We start from the raw sequence: 24,073 nt of genomic DNA, 5'->3' as shown, positions 1-24,073 counted from the left end.
GGCCTGTGTTGTTGTGTGGGTAACTTTGAAAGGAAGTCAATAGGGCTGAGAAATGTCCTCAAGCTACAGTGCATGAGAGCAGACAGTGATCAGCTCGGGGGGGTTCAGGCAATACGGAGGGATTCCCACTGTGGAGGGATTCCCACATTGCCAGCTAGCAGCTGGTTCTCCCACAGTGGGAATCCCTCCGTATTGCCTGAACCCCCCCCCCCCCCGAGCTGATCTTTCCACTAAAGGTTAATGACTCTTTTTAGCAGGGGTGTCAAACTCATTCCATGGAGGACTGTGTCTGCTAGTTTTGTTATTTCCTTTTCATTTGGCCAAATAAGACCTAGACGACATGGTGAAGGGAGTTTTTAACCAATCAGGGACCCTAGTTGATCTATAAAGTACAAGGGAGGAGTGAACCCGCACATACTCAGCCCTGCAAATGAGTTTGAAACCTGTGACAAACTCATTGTAGAGGACAGTCGGAAGCTAACCCTGTCCACACAGTCGCCGCAGTGTTATTGTAGCTGTATAGGCTACCAGAGAGATAATGTGGCCTGTTCTCTGAGCTACCTCACATGTATAGCCTACCAGAGAGATAATGTGGCCTGTTGTCTGAGCTACTCAACTGTATAGCCTACCAAAGAGTAGAGTAGTACTTCATTGATCCCTTGGGGAAAAAAATTAACACCACAGACGAGTATCAATACCACAGACCACACATAATGATTAACCGATATTAAGACAACTGCACTCAGGACCATTAAAATATAGTCCTTTTTTTAAAGCTATAAAATGCTTTTGTCTATTCTTTTCTGGGAAACAAGCAACAACATTCGTATCATGGATTTTATCATAAATCATCACATTCAAATCCTGATGGCTTATGAGTAAGAATATACTATATTCTCCTATTACAGGATTTCCCACCGCCTGGTGTCTGAACAACATTCTGATGGTGTCATGCACACACATGATCCCAAAAAAACGACTTAGCAGGAAAGCCATCAATGTATGTTTTTTGGCATCGTGTGTGCATGACACACATAAGTGTATTTCAGATACCAGGATGTGGGAATCCTGTGTTGAAGTTAATGGTTGTAATGCACAGATGGCTTAACATATGGCTACGGTCATATAGACTTAAAGTAAGGTAACCAACACTGTTATCTAACTTTTATTAGATGACAGTATTAATGCAAGTTAATGTTATACCCACCACAAGGTTAGCAGCATGTAGTAAATATCGACCCCTAAAAACACACATGAAGGCCAATTTTCAATTTGATTATTGAGACTGGAAAAAAGTAGCACACTCATTCATCTAAGGCATAAACACTAGTCATTTAGGTCTAATACAACCATGTATGCACACAAGAACCAGCATGACGGTTGTGCAGCCAGATAGATGGCAATGATTGCCCTGGCTTGAACTGGATAAGTTGTCAAATCACCAACACCACTGCTGTCTTCGCTGTGCTGTGCTCTCCCTGTTTTGTAGTCATGTACTGTTTTGGGGGTTTATGTAATGGGAAGGCTGTGGAGCTGCCCTTGGGAGAGACTGGCTGTCTTTGATGCTGAGATGGAATCTGAGAAACTGAACATGAGTCACCGGAGCGCGCACACACACTACTCCAGCTTCACACATGCCGCCATGTCTCAGCAAATCAWCTATGCTTTTCAGGATTCATTGTGTTGATATAAAACAAATACATTGAGCAGTTATCGATGTGAAAACATAATTTAGTTGATGTGCAAACATAATTTGGTTGAGGACGGCACTGGTGGCTTTTGGGAAAGGGAGCTAGCTTTGTAGGTCCATTAAATGTAGGCCTAGGATACATCCGTTTTCTACTTCTGTCTCCTGACCGATCATTTTATGAAGTTGTTACACGCCACTGGTGTAATTAATGAGCAAGAAATCATTACTGACAATCAGGCTGTCTCAAGACAGTGTGATTGGGTATACAATGATTAGGCCTGCTTACACAGACTCTCATGGGCAAGACATTGTGTTGATGAAGTCCAGGCTGTGTGTAAAGTTGTGATTCTGTTTCCCTGCTGTGAGACAACTTTATGTAATGGTTTACATAATAATCTCACTACCCACATCCTTGAATACAGCCAGTGGGTGTAATCTAAGATGATTAAAATCACGACTTTCACTTTGTCTCCAGGGTCAAACCTCTTGTCTACATTTCATGTTGGTTAGTTTCTCTCTAGCAAGTCTTCGGTGGTAGCGCGAGACATACAACAATGTACTATTCTGTTCACCTTTCTATAGTAGACAATGATAAGAAATTGACTGTAGTTCATGTGCTCGACTTTGTCCTACTCAACATATTATTTGTCTCCTTAAGGCTGGAATTCCTGTAGTTAAAACAATAACAAAGTGTTACCCTGCCCTGTTTTGGTAAAAAGCTTAGGGATGGGCTTAGGGAATGTAAACACTCCAATCATAGGCAGAGCTATATATGCAAGACCTGACCATCCATGATATCAAAATTATATTTAAATTGAGCCTATACAGTGTTTGTTTACAGTAAAATTAGAAGTTTATTTTGTGTTCTGAATGGGTATGAGAGTTGATCTAAACTCACACTGCATTTATATGTTTATAGTCATCAAATCAATGAGTAAAAATCATTAAGTTAAAAACATTGCTGTAGCAACTAAGGATTCCTAGCTTTAATAAGCATGGTAGCTAACAGTCCAGCATGCTCTGATTTGAAGTATGTCCCGTTCAGCCAGACAATTGATCTCAGTAGCTATATTTTCATTTAATTTTTTTATTTTTTTTATTTTTTTACTGGGCAATTCAGTTAAGAACAAAATATGGAGCCCATATGGCCAGGTGCCTCGTAGGACAGTCAGTCTAGATAATTGATGGCCTGCTGGTGAAACCAAAGTGCTGAGTCAAAGATCATCTCTTTAAACCACCATGTCCTCATTCACTCAATGACATTGTGCTGGGAGACTTCTCCTAACGTGTTTACTTCCTGCTTGCTCCCCAGGTCTCCTATCCTTCCCTGTTCCGACCCCGATGTCAAGTACATCGGCCAGCCACCACAGTGAGTGGTAGAGGGGGGGCGAAGGGGCAGCCAGCGGCCCTGTGCCAGTGACGGGGCTGTGGTGGGCACGGCCCGAGGCCTCTAACTGGATCCCTCGAAGCAGCGCAGCCGCCGCCGGCGGTGCCCGCAGTGCCATGGACCATCCAAAAGAGGGTGAACGGCCGGCGAGGAGCAGCAAGGTGGCACAGGGGCGCAGCGGGCACTCCAGACCCTCCAGCTCCTCAGCCTCCTCCGGGGTTCTCATGGTGGGACCCAACTTCCGCGTGGCAAGAAGATCGGGTGCGGCAACTTCGGAGAACTGAAGCTCGGTAAGAGGAGTTAATGTAATCTTTATAAAGGTAGGACTGTATTTCATATTGAACCACCCAAGAACACTCAGTTTACATGGGGTAACATGAACTGCTCTTTGTTGTGTTGATCATTTCATACGATGTGTTGGCCACTAGTGTTGTCATGATACCAACGTTTTACTTACAATACGATACAAGACCAAGTATCACGATACTGAGTAGTATATTACCGTGGTACCGGTACACTGTGCATCACTATTGGCCATACGAGCCTCCCAGACCCAGCATCGCTTATGTTGTCCATAGTGCTTTTATTTGGGCTCACGGGGATAGGCATATATTGATTGTGATTATTTCATGCCTGCTTCATAGTAATCACAAAATAATGCACAGGATTTCAGTGGCTTGGCCTATCATGGCCAGGAACATAAAAGCCATATTTCAGATGCTAAATTCATGACATTCTGACAATCCAATGACGCGGAGGACTGAGAGTTTATCGGCTTCAACGTGTGCTGTTATAACTGGTTATATTATAACCTCCCACAGCAACACAAGACCGACACAACAACTGTCTCTGAGACCCATCAGCACTAACATGTGCTGTGTACAGAATTCCATTGTAGTAGTACATGTGGCACTCTGCTATGCTGCTGTACCAATAATCAATGCATTTCTCTTAATTGAGTAGATTAGCTAGTACATGTGATGGCCATAGCGCGGGCCTGCTTGCTGAATGGAGCATACTGGGGTCACACCAATGATGTTTATAAAACCTGGTATTGGCCATTGAGAGGCTTTGAAACCACCGGTCGGCCATATTGGCGCTCCCCATTTAAGAGCAGTCCTCCATAGGAATGACTGGAATTCTACATTATTTAAAAAAAATTAAATGACATTACATTTATTTAACTCTTTTTTGTTTTCGTCCATAACATTAGTTATCTAAAAATATATATACTATGGAAAATGTTATTTTTATTGTGTTTAGCTCACATATAATAATTTGAAAGTTTGCATAAGGTTGCTGTTATATAATGTGGTTAAAACGAATGTAGACATTAATAAATGCATTTCTATAGCTTTCTAAATATTTTTTGCAGTTGTGAGGGAGAGCCAAGATGTCCGCACGGTGGCTTCAACACAGCGCCCACATTAGTCATCTAGTGTTGAGATACAGTTGAAGTCGGAAGTTTACATTACACTTAGGTTGGAGTCATTAAAACTAGTTTTTCAACCACTCCACAAATTTCTTGTTAACAAACTATAGTTTTGGCAAGTCGGTTAGGACATCTACTTTGTGCATGACAAAAGTAATTTTTCCAACAATATTTACAGACAGATTATTTCACTGTATCACAATTCCAGTGGGTCAGAAGTTTACATACACAAAGTTGGCTGTGCCTTTAAACAGTTTGGAAAATTCAAGAAAATTGTCATGGCTTTAGAAGCTTCTGATAGGCTAATTGACATCATTTGAGTCAATTGGAGGTGTACTTGTTGATGTATTTCAAGGCCTACCTTCCAACTCAGTGCCTCTTTGCTTGACATCATGGGAAAATCAAAAGAAATCAGCCAAGACCCCAGAAAATAAATTGTAGACCTCCCCAAGTCTGGTTCATCCTTGGGAGCAATTTCCAAACGCCTGAAGGTACCACATCGTCTGTACAAACAATAGTACGCAAGTATAAACACCATGGGACCACGCAGCCATCATACCTACTCAGGAAGGAGACCGTTCTGTTCCCTAGAGATGAACATACTTTGGTGCGAAAAGTGCAAATCAATCCCAGAACAACAGCAAAGGACCTTGTGAAGTATCTATATCCACAGTAAAACGAGTCCTATATCAACATAACCTTGATAGGCCGCTCAGCAAGGAAGAAGCCACTGCTCAAGAACCGCCATAAAAAATCCAGACTACGGTTTGGAACTACACATGGGGACAAAGATCATACTTTTGGAGAAATGTCCTCTGGTCTGATGAAACAAAAATAGAACTGTTTGGCAATAATGACCATCGTTATGTTAGCTGGGAAAAGGGGGAGGCTTTCAAGCCGAAGAACACCATCCAACCGTGAGGCACGGGGTGGCAGCATCATGTTGTGGGGGTGCTTTGCTGCAGGAGGGACTGGTGCACTTCACAAAATAGATGGCATCATGAGGCAGAAAATTATGTGGATATTGAAGCAACATCTCAAGACATCAGTCAGAAAGTTAAAGCTTGGTCACAAATGGTTCTTCCAAATTGACAATGACCCCAAGCATACTTCCAAAGTGTGGCAAAATGGCTTAAAGACAACAAATTCCAGGTATTGGAGTGGCCATCACAAAGCCCTGACCTCATCCTATAGAACATTTGTGGGCAGAACTGAAAAAGTGTGTGCGAGCAAGGTGACCTACAAACCTGACTCAGTTACACCAGTTCTGTCAGGAGTAATGGGCCAAAATTCACCCAACTTATTGTGGGAAGCTTGGAAGGCTACCAAAAATGTTTTACCCAAGTTAAACAATTTAAAGGCAATGGTACCAAATACTAATTTGAGTGTATGTAAACTTTTGACCCACTGAGAATGTGATGAAAGAAATAAAAGCTGAAATAATCATTCTCTACTACATATTCTGACATTTCACATTCTTAAAATAAAGTGATCCTAACTGTCCTAAAACAGGGAATTTTTACTAGGATTAAATGTCAGGAATTGTGAAACTGAGTTAAATGTATTTTGGCTAAGGTGTATGTAAACTTCTGACTTCAACTGTAAATCATTGGGTCACACACAAACCTCTGTCTAGACATAGATTGATGCATACACACTCCTTTCTTGAGGCTGGACTGAAGTGCCCCTGAGCAACACAGAGCTCACTTTTTCTAAAGCTTTTTTGTCCTGATCTGAAACTGCTTTTGGAGATGGTCGTTTGCTGTCTACTAGGCTAAACACCAAAACACTCTATTTAGGCAAGCCCTTCAGTAGGTTGAGTAATAACCAACGGGCTCTTATCTGAATGCCACCTCTCTCTGCTTTGTTTCAGGTAAAAATCTCTACACCAACGAGTATGTAGCTATTAAACTGGTAAGTACTCTCTCCTGTAAAAAATAAACTGCACTGAACATAAATATTAACACAACGTGTTGGTTTCGTGAGCTGAAATAAAAGATCACGGAAATTTTCCATACACACAATAAGCTTATTTCTCAATTTGTTGGACATATTTGTTTACATCCCGTTTAGTGAGCATTTCTCCTTTGCCAAGATAATCCATCMACCTGACAGGTGTGGCATATCAAGAAGCTTCTTCACATGCAGCATCGTCTGAGACCAACCACCCGGACMGCTGATAAAACTGGGTTTGCACAACCRAATAATTTCTGCGCAAACTGTCAGAAACCGTCTCATGGAAGCTCATCTGCGTGCTCAGTTAGGGTCTTGACCTGGCTGTAGTTCGGCGTCGTAACCAACTTCGGTGGGCAAATGCTCAGCTACGATGAACACTGGCACGCTGGMGAGGTGTGCTCTTCACAGATRAATCCCAGTTTCGACTGTACAGGGCAGATGGCAGACAGCGTGTATAACAGTGCCCAATGGTAGCAGTGGGGTTATGGTATGGGCAGGCATAAGCTGCGAACACAGTTAGCGGTGACCCAAAGGCCTGATGTAGGCTACACGCATAATCTGTCACTCATCAATAATTGAGCAAAGGCCTAGTGAGGCATGCATGCGACCAGCCTCGCTTTTACACTCCCAGAGGACACGTCGCCTGAAAAACATCAGACTCTGCCTTTGAAGCAGAAGACTGTTTTTAAGTTGTTGACAGTCAACATGGTGAGCCCTGGCAGTAATTTCTCTGGAGGACAGGTCTAGAGGAGTTTGGGGGCTGTCGTATGAGGCACTTGACAGCAGCACTGCTCTGTATGCTTAGAATCGGGGCAGAATGAATGCATATCAATTGTAGGCTACTGAAGTCTTTGTTTACAAACTAAGATTTCTGAGGATTGATACTGAAAGGGAAATTAGACTTGTCCTTTTTTATGTGAAGTTGACTAGGCCTAATTGTCAGCATACCACATACCACCCTGCATCCCACTGCTGGCTTGCCTCTGAAGCTAAACAGGTTACCCCTAGTATGTCCCTGGATGGGAGACCAGATGCTGTTGAAGTGGTGTTGGAGGGCCCTCTGGTCTTAAGATCGAATCCCAATGCTCCAGGGCAATGAAGGGGACATTGCCCTGCATAGGTGCCGTCTTCCTGATGTGACATAAACAGGTGTCCTGACTCTGTGATATTTAAAAATCCCATGGCACTGATTCCAGGTGTTAACCTCTGTGTCCTTGCTAAATCCCAACCTGCCCATTTCCATCATGGCCACCTAATCATCCACCTCATTCCTTATTGGCATTATCATGCTTCACCGCTCCACAATGCTAGCTGATGTGTGGTGAGCGTTCTGGCACAAAATGGTTGTTTCCTCATTACTATGTAAAGCGCTTTTAATACCTCATTTGGTAGAATGGCACTATATAAATCCAATCCATATTATTAATCATGGTCGAAACCATAGATTTTGGGCTCCAGTGTCACAGCGGTAGCTCGCACCCTAACGTGGTTAGCATGACGCAGAATTCTCTGTTTTTCACCCTATTTTTTATTTTATATAAACACATATATTACTACATTTTTGTAAACCTATTTGTAATTTCTGCTGTCATCAGACACATTTTGTGCTTCAGTTGCAATTCTCCTCTCGGTGAGAATTCACACGAACGGGCATTCTATCAGCAGACAGCGCTCTGACTGATGTGTAGCTACTTTTCTCAGGTACTTTTCTCAGTGTAGTCTACTTTTCTCTGGTAAAATGCAAGATTAACTTCAAGCAAAACATTAGGAAATGTAGCTGGCTGCATTCTTTCTATAATAAACATAGACATTTGATGGCCATGCATGTTTTTTGCACACACAAAAACTAGCTTTATCATTGTAAGCTCATTTACTGTGTGGCTGCCAGCCAAATACCGTTGCACTTCTGTTGTCATCTGATGAAAATGAAGCTATTTTCTGCCAATTGTGTTGCATTTAATGTATTTTTGGTGAAGGAAAACTATAGTTGCACTCCCCGAACCACATTTATATATGAAAGACAAAACACTTGACTTTCAATATAAAACGCAGGTGATTATATTATTTAAACAGATATTTTTTGAAAATGCAGATTTCTGAGCTCTTAGCAGGTATCTTTTACAGGGGTCACGTTAACATGTATTGAAGTTAATAGTCCTAATGCTCTTCATACATCACAAGCTAGGCTGGGATATGTGTGGCACGATGGTTGCCTGGCAGGACTGTTCTGGACAAGCAGATAAATAGTAGCTGGTGGAAATGCCAGCTTAGGTGCCTCTAAAAGCTGTGGCACGGGAAATGACTCATGCCATTCTAATAGCTCTCCAGACGGCTATAAATTGCTGTACTACCAAAAATTATGAAGCTGGCAAAAGTCTCATTCCAATTTAAGTCAGCAATTTGAACCCAAATGCTGGGGGGGAAACTGCCAGTCAGTAAAAGTGTATTTCCCCCCCCCATTGTAATTGAAGTGCTTGTTTGTACCCTGGTCGCGCAGGAACCAGTCAAGTCGAGGGCACCACAGTTACATTTGGAGTACCGGTTCTACAAAACATTAGGAAGTACAGGTAAGGTCACGCTCTGGATTATCTTCATTCCTGTTCCCTGGTGTTCTTGTGTTGCTGCATGACAATCACTCAACTGTTTTTGGTTGATTTAACAAAAAGATTACCGCATTTCACAATAAGTGATTACTCCCTCTAGATGACAACGATAAGCTTTGACATTCATTTTGAGAATATTTCAGCTTCATTTCGTGCAAGGGACTTGTTTGACCTGTAAATTGGTTGGCCATCTCAAATATAAATGATTAAAATCCGTTGTGGTTGGTGTCATCAGCCGAGACTATGATCTTAACCTAGATGAAAGGTGCACACGCCTGCAATGGGAGTTTGGGCTTGTAGGACACATGAAGCACGAGACAATATTTGCAAGACAGGCACTAAGGGAAAGGGGGATACCAAGTCAGTTTTAGAACGGAATGCCTTCAACTGAAATGTGTCTCCACATTTAACCCCTCTGAATCAAAGAGGTGCGGGGGCTGTCTTAATCGACTGCCTTGCTAAGGGGCAGAACGACAGATTTTTACCTTGTCAGCTCGGGGATTCGATCCAGCAACCTTTCGGTTACTGGCCCAACGCTCTAACCACTAGGCTGCCACTATAACTCATATGTTGGTTTTGACACTAGGCTGTTGGTTTACCAGGGAGGGAGAATCCACAACAGGAAGGAAAGGCTATCCCCGTATTTCTCGCCCATACAACTTGAAGCCCCCCACCACCAGGTGCAGCAGAAAGCAACTTCCTTTCCCCAGTGCTGATAAGACTCCTCTGGCCTAATGTCCTGGGAACAACTGCCCTGATTGTTGTGTGGTCTGTTCTCTGGGGAGGAAGATAAGTGACTGTGGATGCATGGCTACGACAAGCCATCTCCTTTGTCTGTGTGGTGTTTTGATCTCGGCATTTGCACCCCCCTATACAGGAAGTGCTGTCATTCGCCACCGCCAACACCTAGCAGAGATGTGACCCTTTACCTTTACAGTTTACAGGTGTCACGTTTAAATGCCAGCTGTGCTAGCTACGCGTCATTGCTAAGCACTACCTCAACGTTTAGAGAGAAAGTGTGCGATGCTGAGGATGAATTTGAGCTCAGTTCTGGTTGCTACCATGGAGGCCTTTTCTGTGTAACGAGACCTGTTAATACAACAAAATCTGGAATTGGATGAATTGTTGTTTTTGTCTAAAGTCTCCACCTAACAAGTTCTGCAGATAACATGTTTTTTTTTTTTATGTTTACGTTTTTAAGCAAAAAGGCCTAAACGATTTGGACGTCAGACAAAAAATTATTTCCCCATCGTCATTTGTGCCTGTCTTGATGCTTATATGTTTCACACTGCTTGAATCAACTTCAGAAGAGGAGGAATTGATTTTGTTCAAACTTGCCTAAACATTCAAAAGCTGCTCGCTGCTGTTGCATTTCTGTGTAGAACAGTTACTAGTTAATGCTGTACAGCCCATGGCAGAAATGTTATCCCAAAAGTTCACGCAGGTTTCACATAAAGACACACAATTCCCAAATAATACCTCCATCCCCACCCAGACATCCAGGAAGTTGAAAAATCAACTCCATTTCTCATCAAATAGTATTCAGACACCTCTTCAACTGTCCGTGACTCCATTTCCCTCAACAACCCCCCCCCCCCCCCTTACACCAGCCACTGTCAGGAAGACGTAATGATCATATTAGAACATTAGATTAAGGAAAACACTACTTCTTTCCCCTCCCTGAGTATCTGAGGAAATGGGTGGAAACCCACACGCTGAGATAAAATAGAAATGAAGGGATCTTTTAATAGCTGCTCTAAGAAGCTCCTATTAAACCATGGTGAAAACAGTGCTTTTTCATTGGTGTTTTCTTTGTTTGTTGGGAAAGCAGTAAAAGCTCTACCGAAGGTCATTCTTCCAGAAATGGAGATAGGATATGTCCTTGTCAGGCCACGCCAGCCAACTATGGAGCAGGCTAGTGCATCAGACAACAACATCAATTGCAACTGAGGAGTAGGTTGCCTTTGTTCATAATCAGGAGTTTTAAGATTAAGCTTCAAAGCTGAAGCATGTCAGTTTTTAATAATACAGAACCACTTCCTATTGGACTTCCATTGTCTTCAAGTACAGAACCACTTCCTATTGGACTTCCATTATCTTTCAAGTACAGACCACTTCCTATTGGACTTCCATTGTCTTTCAAGTACAGAACCACTCCTATTGGACTTCCATTATCTTTCAGGTACAGAACCACTTCCTATTGGACTTCCATTGTCTTTCAAGTACAGAACCACTTCCTATTGGACTTCCATTATCTTTCAAGTACAGAACCACTTCCTATTGGACTTCCATTGTCTTCAAGTACAGAACCACTCCTATTGGACTTCCATTATCTTTCAAGTACAGAGCCACTTCCTATTGGACTTCCATTGTCCTTCAAGAGTGGCTGATATGTACAACCAGTTGTTCTCCAATTCTTGCGTCTGGGTTGGAATGTGAAGGTAGGTCTGGTTCTTTTGCACAGGTCACAGCTCTCTGACGGCGCTGCCTAGTGCCTTTGCCCTACAGAGTAGACCGGTTGGTGTGAGTATTGTCTAGTCCAGGGGTGAGAAATAATTTTGGCTCAAGGGCCCCATCGGGATTTCCAAATTCGGATAATATTTATTTAGTCAAAAGCAATTTGCGTTCTGGACTGCAAGGCCATATGTTGCCCACCCTTGGGCTAGTCCAACAAAGAGCATGCCGCGTCTACTGTCACGCTCGCAGACGTAAAGAGTGGAAAAAGCCAACCATGCGGAAACTCATTCATTATTTAGTGGGACTGCCTGTCAAGCACTAACTTACCTCATATTACATTTTAGTCATTTTGCAGATGCCCTTATCCAGAGTGACGACTTACAATTAGTGCATTCATCCTAAGATCGCTAGGTGAGACAACATATTGCAATCATAGTACATTTTCCCTTTATCAGCAAAGTCTGTGCTAGTGGGGAAAAGACATTCTGCTTTTTTATTTTATTTTTTCTACCTCCTACCCAGGCTTTTTGGGTATGTGAAAATGTTCTATGCTCCAAATGCCATGATGTCACACTCATTTTGGCTTTTCATCCAGCGTGCCAAGTAAAGGCCCTGGCAGGAGCCATGCCCAGCACTGTACCACTACACCAGCTCTCTGGTCACCACTACAGCCTCTGATTGGATCAGGCCAGGAGACACCTAGCCCATAAACCAACCGGCCAATCATCTGAAGGTGACTCAGCAGAAAAGCTAAATGAAATTTAAACCGAGCTGAATTTGTTCAATAAAAGTTGCCCTGCTTGTTCCTACTGACTTGAATAAGTCTAGGGATTTATGGGGAAACGAGCTAACTTGTATAGCTCTGCATAAGTCTCAACATGCACTTGCACATTTAAATCCCGACTCCCCTCAGGATCATTGTCTTGCTCCCATTGAGGGCAGATGTTGGCTCTAGATGTGAGGGATAAACAGATGGATTAATGATTCAACCACATCTAATTGAGATGAATGGAAGCATCCTGTTTGGTGGAACGATGCTGTTCTTCTTAAAGAAAGAGAGCAGCTTAATCTCTGCCCTTTCAGATTGGGGCTGTGTGCGGTCGTTGTTTGTATAGAAGACTAAACCCTTTGCCATATCATCTTGCTGTGAGGTACTTCACAGTGACACGGTACACCTAATGTTTCTGGGTGGATGGTTCTATAGGTAGTAAGAAGAGGATCAAGACTTGCCAATGAGATGTACAGCAAAACCTACTCTCTACCCACCCAGTCCATGTCACTTGGTGCTGTGCAAGGAGAAATTGCAGGCGAAAAGCACCCTGATTCTATTCGACTTGTCCAAACAAACTCACACAATATTATCCAAAGTGTTGTCAAGTAAATGTTTGCTTGGGAACATTTGTAGCGTGGGAGGGTTGGGCTACTCATTTTTCATTTCCAGAAATAACCATGACGTGTTCCTCCTATGGCTTTCAGCATGACTGCCTCTTAGCTGCAGCCTCCAACCGACCTAGTCTTACAAGCACCGCTGCTCSCAGAGAAGAGATGAGAGGAGAGACCTCCCCCMTCCTCTCATGTGTTTATTGAAAGAACTTTGTTCCAGAGCAYCATTATCTGTAGCCCTTTTCCCATACACCGGCATAGATGGATCAGTCACATGACGGGTCTGTAGGCGTGTCATACGCCGGCATAGATGGATCAGTCACATGACGGCTCCTTAGGCATGTCATACACCGGCATAGAAGGATCAGTCACATGACAGCTCTGTAGGTGTGTCTGCAGGCAGTCAATGTGCTCTAGGGCTGACTGGCTGGGACAGGTTGACAGGGACAGGTTGCTGTTAAGTTGGATTTTTCTCTGCCCTTCTTCCTCTCGCTCGTTCACCACAGGACCTAAACACGGGACCGTTTCTACGGTGATTCTCAAAATACTGAATGTTTTAYTTATACTTAATATGTGCCCTTAATATAATATCTTCCTTTGTCTCCAAAGACGTACCAGCTTCAACTTAATATTTTATTGTGAGGGTTGCAGTGACGTGCTCTCCCCAGCCCCGGGGGGGAAAGAAAAAAGAAAAGGTAATACAATCGTATATCAAGGATGTTTGGACAGGTGGATGGCTGGATGTATCCAGATATTGCCCAACCCTAGTGAAGGTTGCTCAAACGATCTTTCTCTTCCATGGACTTAATAAATATTGACTGTAATAACACACAACGCTGCTTGATATAGACCTACTACATCTTCACAGTATGAACTTATTTTCTCTCTGGGAGTTCAGTAAGTTTGGAAATTCCCCTGCATATCAGAAAATCCCTGTGGGCATGTCTGGACTTGTTTCAGAGAGAACAAGAGTTTCCTTGTATTGTCAGCTATTGGTGGTTGGCATTTTCCAGGCTACCCAAACTCCTTTCTCCGGCCAAACGCTACAACACGCCCACGGACGTTAGTTGCTTCTCCGCAATGAGTCTGGKTCTAATCACCTCCCCAATGATTTATAGAACGCAAACACATTCTAACCGTTCGGATTGGTCCCAGAAACTGATGGGTTGGACCAGAGCCAGAACACACGTGGGTAAAGCAGTTTTTTGAGAATGTGTCACTGGCTTTGATACTCTGCTTTGGTTAGAAATTATCTAATGACTGTTTTGTACAACACCCCTCATTCTGACATCCCCCACAAACAACTTTTAATACAATCTCAAGACTGTTAGCGAACAAAGAGCAGTGGAAGAATTCGGTTGAGTCGTCAGGCAAGGTTGGCATATGGTAGTAGTTTTTAAAATGGTGCAACAGTTGAAACATTTTTATTTGGTTAAAAGACATCTCAATACTATGAGTAGAGTACAGGAGCACCTTGTTCAGAATTATAAGCACAGTGCTGCAGTGTTATGAGAATATCTGATGTGCACAATGGCTTGAAAGTGGATACTAATGGTTCATCAAAGCGCTCTCCCGCCAGCAATCCTTCCCATAAATTCATGTTTTATTGCCGTAAGGCCCAGGCTGCTCAGTCATCTGTCCAGGATGGATGAGTCTGCTTCCGCTGCAGTAATGACTTGTTTGGCCACCTGTGTCGCTCGTATTTTAGGCCTGACAAACTAGATTTGGTGAGGTAAACCTGTCCTTTTATTGTCTCCCTGATTATGATATGTCATTGACAGAACTGCACATCAGTCTACAGCAGGATCAAAATGTCCCAGTTAGCTAAATCTATTCCACCATGCATCTTCTGCCCCTTGGCAGGGAAATGGGAGGTCCTGTTTGAAGCCTCTTATTAGCCCTTGTTCACAGCTCATCCCCATGGTGCCACTTGGTTTTTCACTCCTGCCTTGGCTCCCCGCGAGCACCCGAGATGTCAATGCCTACTCCTGTTTCACAATTGGCAACCTACAAAACAGGCTAATTGGCCCCCGACACAGCACAAAATAGAACCTGTTCCAGCTGTTATTCCCCCCTAGTGTACATTGCCTTCAGAAAATATTCACACCCCTCGACTTTTTCCACATTTTGTTCTGTTACAAAGTGGGTTTAACATTGATTTAATTGTCAATTTTGTCAACAATCATCCAAAGTAGCAGTCAAAGTGGGAAAAAATTCTAACATTAGTTTAAATTAAAAAAATCAACACCTATCTTGATTCGAATAGTATTCAACCCCCTGAGTCAATACATTAGAATCGCCTTTGGCATGATTACAGCAGAGCGTCTTCTGGGAAGTCTCTAAGCGCTTTCCACACCTCCAGTCATGTTTGTGCCTGTGAGATTTAGTCTTAGTAGAAGTGTTGTCTTCTCTTCTCTAGCAGTTGAAATGAAACAAAAAACAACCTAGCTTGTAATAAAAACAGCATAATTTGCCAAGAAACACAAGGACAAAGTCTCACTTCAGCAGACATCCGGTTTATGCCTGTGCGCAGCTCTTCACGTGCGCATAGCCGCCAGCCAGGCAGTGTTGCTGCGCAGATGGAATAGGCTATAGGATTCGTAGTTCTTTGACTTTGTATGATTAATTTACCAGCTATGATACAAAACAGCAGAAATACTATGAAAACAGCTGCTGCAGCATTTATTTTACTGCAAATGTGATCGTACTTAACTATTTTATTGACAAATGCGGTGAAATGCTCACACTGTGGAGCCCTGACCACCCGCAACGTGCCTGGTGAAATAGACATCTTACCCGCCAATGTCAAAATCTAACCCGCAGGTAGCGGTGTTTCATTTTAGGCCCTGTTGGTTGTTGATCATTACTAGACAACCATTTTCAGGTCTTGCCATACATTTTCAAGCATATTGAAGTCCTCACGGTCTTTCTGGTAAGTAATTCCAATGTAGATTTGGCCTAGTGTTTTACGTTATTGGCCTGCTGAAAGGTGAATTTATCTCCCAGTGTCTGGTGGAAAGCAGACTGAACCAGGTTTTCCTCTATGACTTTGCCTGTGCTTAGCTCCATTCAGTTTCTTTTTTATCCTGAAACTCCCCAGTCCTTAACGTTTACAAGCGTACCCATAACATGATGCAGGCACCACTACGCTTGAAAATATGAGGAGTGGTACGCAGTAATGTGTTGTATTGGATTTGCCCCAAACATATTACTTTGATTCAGCACAAAGTGAATTGCCCTGCCACATTCTTGCAGTATTACTTTAGTGCCTTGTTGCAAACGGGATGCTTTTTAAATTTTTTATTCTGTACAGGCTTCCTTTTCACTCAATTAGGTTAGTATTGTGGATGTTGTTGATCCATCCTCAGTTTTCTCCTATCACAGCCATTAAACTCTTAACTGTTTTAAAGTCACCATTGGCCTCATGGTGAAATCCATGAGTGGTTTCCTTCCTCTCCGGCAACTGAGTTAGGAAGGACGCCTGTATCTTTGTAGTGACTGGTGTGTTAATACACCAATCCGAAGTGTAATTAATAACTTCACCATGCTAAAAGTGATATTCAATGTCTTCTTTTTTTATTTGAACCCATCTGCCCTTTGCGAGGTATTGGAAAACCTCCCTGTTCTTGGTGGTTGAATCTGTTTTGAAATTCACTGCTCAACTGAAGACCTTACAGATAATGTATGCGTGGGAAATTGTATGCGTAGCAAATGAGGCAAAAGGGGTGTGACTACTTTCTGAAGGCACTGTAGATGCTAGCTGATAATACTGTTCTCACTCATTCTGTCAGATTTTTTTATTTCCTTGTGTCATTGGATCTTGTTCTCTAATTTACAAATCAGGGGTTGGCAGTGATTGTGCTGGTTCTTAAAAGTTCACTTTCTCAGTTATTTTGAGTTCAGGTGACCAATTTCTACTGGGGGTTAGCCATGAATAATGAACAAATCATTATACACCATCAGATCGATGAACTGGATAGGAAAGCATTTCTTTTTAAATTTCTTGAAGTTTAGCTGTATGGTTTTTGTTTTGAATTGTTTGACTGTATTGTTTTGTTGTTGTGTAGAGGTCACCGTCTGGGCAGCAATAGCCTACTTCCCAATAATATGATTCGACTTGTGACTGTGGGAAATGTTTGTCATCTGTTAAAACAAACAGAGAACACTGCCAACATTGAATGTCAGACATTCTCATCAACCATTGATTTTTACAGATTTTGAGAATTTTCACCTCTACAGCTTTAGCGATTTAGAAAATACTTGTGTTGATTTGAAAAATGTTGCCTATGCAATATTTAACTGAGTCAATTGAATGCTTTGTATTTTTGTTAAGAGTTTGAGTTCTTCACAGAATCAACTCACAGCCTACACATGAACTCCTTTGTGATTTTTACCAGTGTCGATGCTCAATACCAGTGGTCTAAAATAATTTAAAGTACTGCTTAAGTCGTTTTTGGGCTATCTGTACTGTGCTTTACTATTTATATTTTTGACAACTTTTTACTAGTACTCCACTACACTCCTAAAGAAAATAACGTACTTTCTACTCCATACATTTTCCCTGACACCCAAAAGTACTCGTTACATTTCGAATGCTTAGCAGGACAGGAAAATGGTCAAATTCAAACCTTATCAAGAGAACATCCCTACTGCCTCGGTTCAGGCGGACTCACTAAACCCAAATGCTTCTGGCTATCTGTAAAAAAATAAATAATAATAATAATAAATGTGCCGTCTGGTTTGCTTGTTATAAGGAATGTGAAATGATTTCAACTTTTACTTTTGATACTTAAGTATTTTTTAGCAATGACATTTACTTTTGATACTTACGTATATTTAAAACCAAATACTTTTACTCGTATACTATTTTTCTGGGTGACTTTCACTTTTTTAAATGAGTTATTTTCTATAAAGGTATCTTTTACTCAAGTATGACAATTGGGTACCTTTTCCGCCGGTGCGAATACATCGCTGCTGACACTGGCCATACACAACCTAAAGCTGTGTTCATCACACAACCTTCAGAAAGTCAACATATGAGCCTCTACAACAGGGGTTCCCAAACTTCTTTTCACTCAGGCCCCCCTTCCAGCATTGGGGAACATCCCATCTATTTCTATTGGCACAAGCACTGTTGATGACACACATTGTTCACACACCTCTTGTTGGCATAGAGAACTTTGCAGGTTTAAAGCTTATTTCCTGAATTTTACACGTTGCCATTCTGCCTAAGTGTATTCATGTGTTAGAGTGACTCACATTACAACAAAATCTTGGGGGTAACAGAAAAATGTTTCCTGACATGGGCTAGTTGATCTGCAGATTTCTTACATGTTTTAAATATCTCTCTAAGGTATGCAATGACTGACATGTCAAGAGGAAAACTGATGATGCACTACCCAATTTCTAAATTGAACCTTTTGCATTCTACTATTACAACTTTCAAGAGTAAGTTGAAAGCGTAACTAGTTGTTATTTCAAACACAGTTTTCTAAAGCAGACAAATTATCCTGCAGCAATGGAAGTGTGGATTATCATTATTATTATTATTATTATTAATGGACATTTTTGTAGTGGTTGATATGTTTTCGTAAGGGAAATCAAGTCTGAAATTTCAAAGTGGAAATTACAAACTTTAGAAGCCTTTTTAAACATCAAATACACTGGACATTTTAATCTCCTACATTGTGGGAAAGTTCTCATGCAACAGGGTGATCAAATTTAAGATCCTACATCTGTAGCCTACATAGAGCATTAGTCTCAACACACTGCAGTCAGTTGACCCTGTTTGAACAGTGCCATCCATCTCCGCAGGCTGTTTGGGTTTAGACTACTCCTTTTCCTCTGGTTAGTGCATACCTGGCAGGCATCGGTCTCTAAACCTCTGAACGTCCGTGTCTGTGCTACTCCTCCCATCTGGCTGATCAATGATGACTGTGGCTGCCCTGGGTTCAACCTCTCATCGTCAGGCGAGGCAGAAATAACATGCAAGGCTTTCCCCCCCCACAAGGCCACTCTACAGCTCCTCTCATTCCCAGCACTTCAATTCTGCTTTCAGTGCATGGGTCCACAGGAGTGTAACACAATTCAAATGGTCTATTGAAACTGGTCAGACCAACCTACATGTGGTTTACTATGTCAGCAGGAAACAAGGCAATAACTAGAAGCTGCCTTTGTATTGTTCTAATAGTCCTCTTCTCCTGCGGTCTCTTTCAGCGGAAGGCCTGCCCCAGGTGTTCTACTTTGGGCCCTGTGGGAAGTATAATGCCATGGTTCTAGAGCTGCTGGGCCCCAGTTTAGAAGCTGTCTCTTATACACATCTAGATGTGTATAAGAGACAGGTGCATGGGTCCACAGGAGTGTAACACAATTCAAATGGTCTATTGAAACTGGTCAGACCAACCTACATGTGGTTTACTATGTCAGCAGGAAACAAGGCAATAACTAGAAGCTGCCTTTGTATTGTTCTAATAGTCCTCTTCTCCTGCGGTCTCTTTCAGCGGAAGGCCTGCCCCAGGTGTTCTACTTTGGGCCCTGTGGGAAGTATAATGCCATGGTTCTAGAGCTGCTGGGCCCCAGTTTAGAAGACCTCTTTGACCTTTGTGACAGGACCTTCTCACTAAAGACTGTATTAATGATTGCCATTCAGCTGGTGAGTTCCCAACATCAAATAATGCTATATTTACCAGATGTGTTCAAACTGGTGTGCAATTCAAAGGTGGAGATCAATTTMATKTAAATCGGACAATTTAGGAGAACTTAAAATGTGGTAATTAAATGTTTTTTCCCCAATTCATGATTTGGAAAGGGGCTTTTTTTAAGTGATGAATTCATCCCCGGAAAATAATTGGATTATAATTGACCCCAATCCTGCTGAGATCAGATKTTTTTGGTTGAGTTTCTGTTTCCTTATTGAACCCTGATTGATTAACTTATTGGTCTAGTCTGTGTGTACCCATGCAGAGTTCCGTAGGCCACTCTGTTACTGACTGTCCTGTGACTTTCCTATTCAGATCTCCCGGATGGAGTATGTGCACTCTAAAAACCTAATCTACAGAGACGTAAAGCCTGAAAACTTTCTCATCGGGCGCGGAGGATGCAAAAAAGACCACATTATCCACATCATTGACTTTGGCCTGGCCAAAGAGTACATCGACCCTGAAACCAAAAAACACATCCCGTACCGGGAGCACAAGAGCTTAACCGGGACGGCCCGATACATGTCCATCAACACACATTTGGGAAAAGGTATGTCTGGTTTGCCAAGAATTTCAAAGGGGTGATTTACGTAAATGTTAGACACTGCTTTGTCAGCATGCTAGTGTTGTGAAACTTGGTTATGAGGTGTTTATACTTTTTGATAAATCATGTCTCCTTGGATTTGGCCAATGAGTAGGCAACATTTCTTTGTCAAGGGCTTTTTTTTATTTTTTATGTAAGATTGGCAAGGTTGCAAATACTAAGTATAACTTAGCCAGGGTTTATGAGTGACTAGGGCCCTTGGACTGTTATCACAAAAAGGGAGGCAGCTTCCCAGAAAAAGGTTGGGGTTAAATCAAGTTAAGGAAATTCTAATCATGGCTCACTGCGTTTTCTTCCTTTTGAAGTGACTCTCACTGGTTTTTGTTAATAGAACAAAGTCGTCGAGACGACCTGGAAGCCTTGGGTCACATGTTCATGTACTTCCTCCGTGGGAGTCTACCGTGGCAAGGACTAAAGGTATGTGACGTCAGCAGGTCCTCTGAGATTTCCCACTTGTGCTGTGTTTGTAGCAACGTACAGATGTTAAACTTTTTTATGTGGTTCTTTCACAGGCTGATACACTGAAAGAACGATACCAGAAGATCGGAGACACGAAAAGAAACACTCCCGTTGAGGTTCTCTGTGAGAGCTTCCCAGGTACAGCCTGACCATTTCTCTCATCCAAATCTGAAGTTGTTTTTAATGCAACACGTTCTGTATTATTTTTTATTTTTTTTTGATGATGATGATGATGATGATGGTAATTTAGCTAGTTGTAGGCCAGAGTGCTTTTGGAGCCCCATGACTATGCTTCAGGATGTTGTATTGTTTCTCACATTACTCAATGGTGCAGATGACTCATTCAAATCTACATTGGGTGTTTGCTGTTACAGAGGAGATGGCCACCTATTTGCGTTACGTAAGACGGTTGGATTTCTTTGAAAAGCCTGACTACGAATACCTGAGGACCCTGTTTACAGAGCTGTTTGAACGGAAAGGATACACCTTCGATTACACCTACGACTGGGTCGGCAGGCAGATAGTATGTAACTCCACTCACTGACTAATATTGAGGGGGAAACATAGAGCAGGCCTAAGTATTTTAGCTACAATATAACACTGGTTTACTGTTGTACCCCATAGCCAACACCAGTGGGGACTGTCAACATGGACTCTGGGGCATCTGCCATCACGAGAGAGAGCCACCCGCACAGAGACCGGCCCTCGCAGCACCAACCCATTAGGAATCAGGTAAGCTGGACCTCCACTTTCCCAGAGCTGCCAGTTCAACTGGCTCTGGAGACCCCTGATCCACACTGATGATTTGACAAGGGAGTGTCCTAACCACAGTATTATAACGGCTGCTACGTTACCCSTTTAKTTACTATCCCCCCTCTGGAWTAGCCTGCCGGAGAACYTGAGGGGGACCGAAACTGTGGACATATTTAAAAGGGATCTTAAAACACATTTAACTGCTTTTCTTTAGGGTGCTTTTTAGTCTTTCAGTTKRRRTTTTWTTWTYTATCCTCTGTTATAAATATTTMATTTGTACWATTTTTTCTTTTTTTCTGTAAAGCGCATTGCATCCATGTCAATATAGATAAAGCTTGATTTGATTAGAGTAACCTACATCCTCCAACACTGAACCCTCCTCCTCCACCTACTTACTGAAGAGCAAGTTTTAGAATCTGTGGTGGGGGGAGTTTACAGAGTGGGTCCCTTGGGTGTGGTGGGGAGGTACCACAGCAGCTCCAGGCCATAACCCACTGAGTCAGACTCATCATTCCTACTCTGTTAAATAAACAATGGTGGTTGGATCCCACAGCTGCAGCCAACTGCGACGCTTATTAAGCATGCAAGACTGCGGGGCTTATTAAGCATGCAAGACTGCGGGGCTTGTTTGACGCACATAATGGCAAAGATGCATGTGTATAAATCTCCTGGCATTTAACGGAACATTAAAGGTATATCTGGGATTTAACTTTTTTGTATTTCCTGGTTCAAAATGTTATGTATAATTGTGTTCCTTACCAAAGTAAGTTTAATGCTAACTTTATTTGCCAGTGCACAGTGGCTTTGAACCCTTTGACAAGCATTTGATTCATAAGGGGCTACCTTAACCTTTTGCACATGCCACCTCTGCATGCATTCCTCAACACTGGCCAAATACCAGAGRGGGCAATCAGGCTTTGAGGAAGTTAACCATCACCTCACCACAGTCGCATCACAATGGGAAATCTCAGTCTGAACCTAGCTCACACATTGAATGTTGCTAGTTGATATGCGGACACTTCTATCATTCTTACTCTTTTAAATAAACTGCCAAAAGAGACGTACTGTGGCAAGAAAAAGGTATGTGAACCCTTTGGAATTACCTGGATTTCTGCAAAAATTGGTCATAACATTTGATCTGATCTTTATCTAAGTCACAACAATAGACAAACGCAGTCTGCTTAATCTAATAACACACAAACAATTATATGTTTTCATGTCTTTATTGAAAACACTGTATAAACATTCACCCTGCAGGGTGGAAAAAGTATGTGAACCCTTGGATTTAATAACTGGTTGACCCTCCTTTGGCAGCAATAACCTCAACTGAAGTTTTCTGTAGTTGCGGATCAGACCTGCAMAAYKGTCAGGAGGAATTTTGGACCATTCCTCTTTACAAAACTATTTCAGATCAGCAATATTCTTGGGATGACTGGTGTGAACCGTTCTTTTGAGGTCATGCCACAGCATCTCGATTTTGGAGTAGTCATTAGCCTAGGGGTTCACATACTTTTTCCAACCCACACTGTGAATGTTTAAACTATGTATTCAATATAGACAAGAAAAATACAATAATTTGAGTGTTATTAGTTTAAGCAGACTGTTTGTCTGTGGTGACTTGGATGAAGATCAGATCAAATTTTTTGACCAATTCATGCAGAAATCCAGATAATTCCAAAGGGTTCACATACTTTCTTGCCACTGTATTCATGTATTACAGTCTCGTTGATTGAATCCTGCATSTAGTCAACTGCCCTGTGTTTATTCTGTCGTGTGATGACTGGTTCACTCAGGGCCAAATCCCAACTTGTGAAGCTCACGCCTTACTCTAACTTAGTTTTGTGTATAGCACCCATTGATTTCAGTGGGGGAGATTTATGCAAAAGTTTTGAGTGGAATGTGCGTAGCGCCAAGTTAGTATCCGGCCCTCGGTCACTATTGCAGTTTCCTGCTTCGCCTTTTTTATTCATCTCTGCTTTGTTTCCTTTCCTTTCTCGTGCCGCTTTGCATGATACCTGGTCACGCCCCCACACACAATTAACCCCCGCCCCCACCCATTCCACCCAAACTCGCAACGACCCACCCCACCCTCACTCCCTTTCCCYTCCATCACCACCACAACTCCCTGAGCAGACGGCAGCTTCTGACCGGAGGGGAGCATGGGAAGTGCAGCCCAGTCGGACAAACTCCTCCTACATGGCCTCCCACCTGGCATCGGACAGGCACGGGGGCTCAGTGCAGGTACACTACTACAACTCCACGTTGACCCATCAGTCCGTTGTCCACTTCCCCCTCCGTCCCCTGTTTCCTCACATGGTGTGCCGGGGTCCACCACAAGTATGTSCATGGCATACGTTACACATCAGTGGCATACTTGAGTCTGGAKGTGTTTGTGACAGAGTTAGAGGTTTGGTGTGTGTGCTCACACATCTTTTGTCCTACAGCTGATAGCCCTTGGTCTTCTTTCCCTGTGTGTTTGGAAAGACAAGCTTCGAAACAGGTCACGACTGGTTATGTCAAACTAATCTGGAGGCGAAAGAAACAAACACCTGTTCAGGTGAGGTGCTGGCTAGCGGAGTAGAACACCTGTTTAGGAGAGGTGCTGGCTAGCGGAGTAGAACACCTGTTTAGGAGAGGTGCTGGCTAGCGGA

General features: G+C 42.5%; 1 pseudogene; it reads left to right on the top strand.

The window, feature by feature from the left end:
- The first annotated feature begins 3,017 nt into the window (after window positions 1-3,017).
- LOC112076667 (casein kinase I-like) lies at window positions 3,018-24,067 on the top strand (annotated as a pseudogene).
- The last annotated feature ends 6 nt before the right edge of the window (window positions 24,068-24,073 follow it).

Source organism: Salvelinus sp. IW2-2015, unplaced genomic scaffold (assembly GCF_002910315.2).
Source record: "Salvelinus sp. IW2-2015 unplaced genomic scaffold, ASM291031v2 Un_scaffold3917, whole genome shotgun sequence".
NCBI lineage: Eukaryota > Metazoa > Chordata > Actinopteri > Salmoniformes > Salmonidae > Salvelinus > Salvelinus sp. IW2-2015.
Note: the sequence above shows the minus strand (reverse complement) of the source record. Positions and strands in the feature narration are given on the sequence as shown.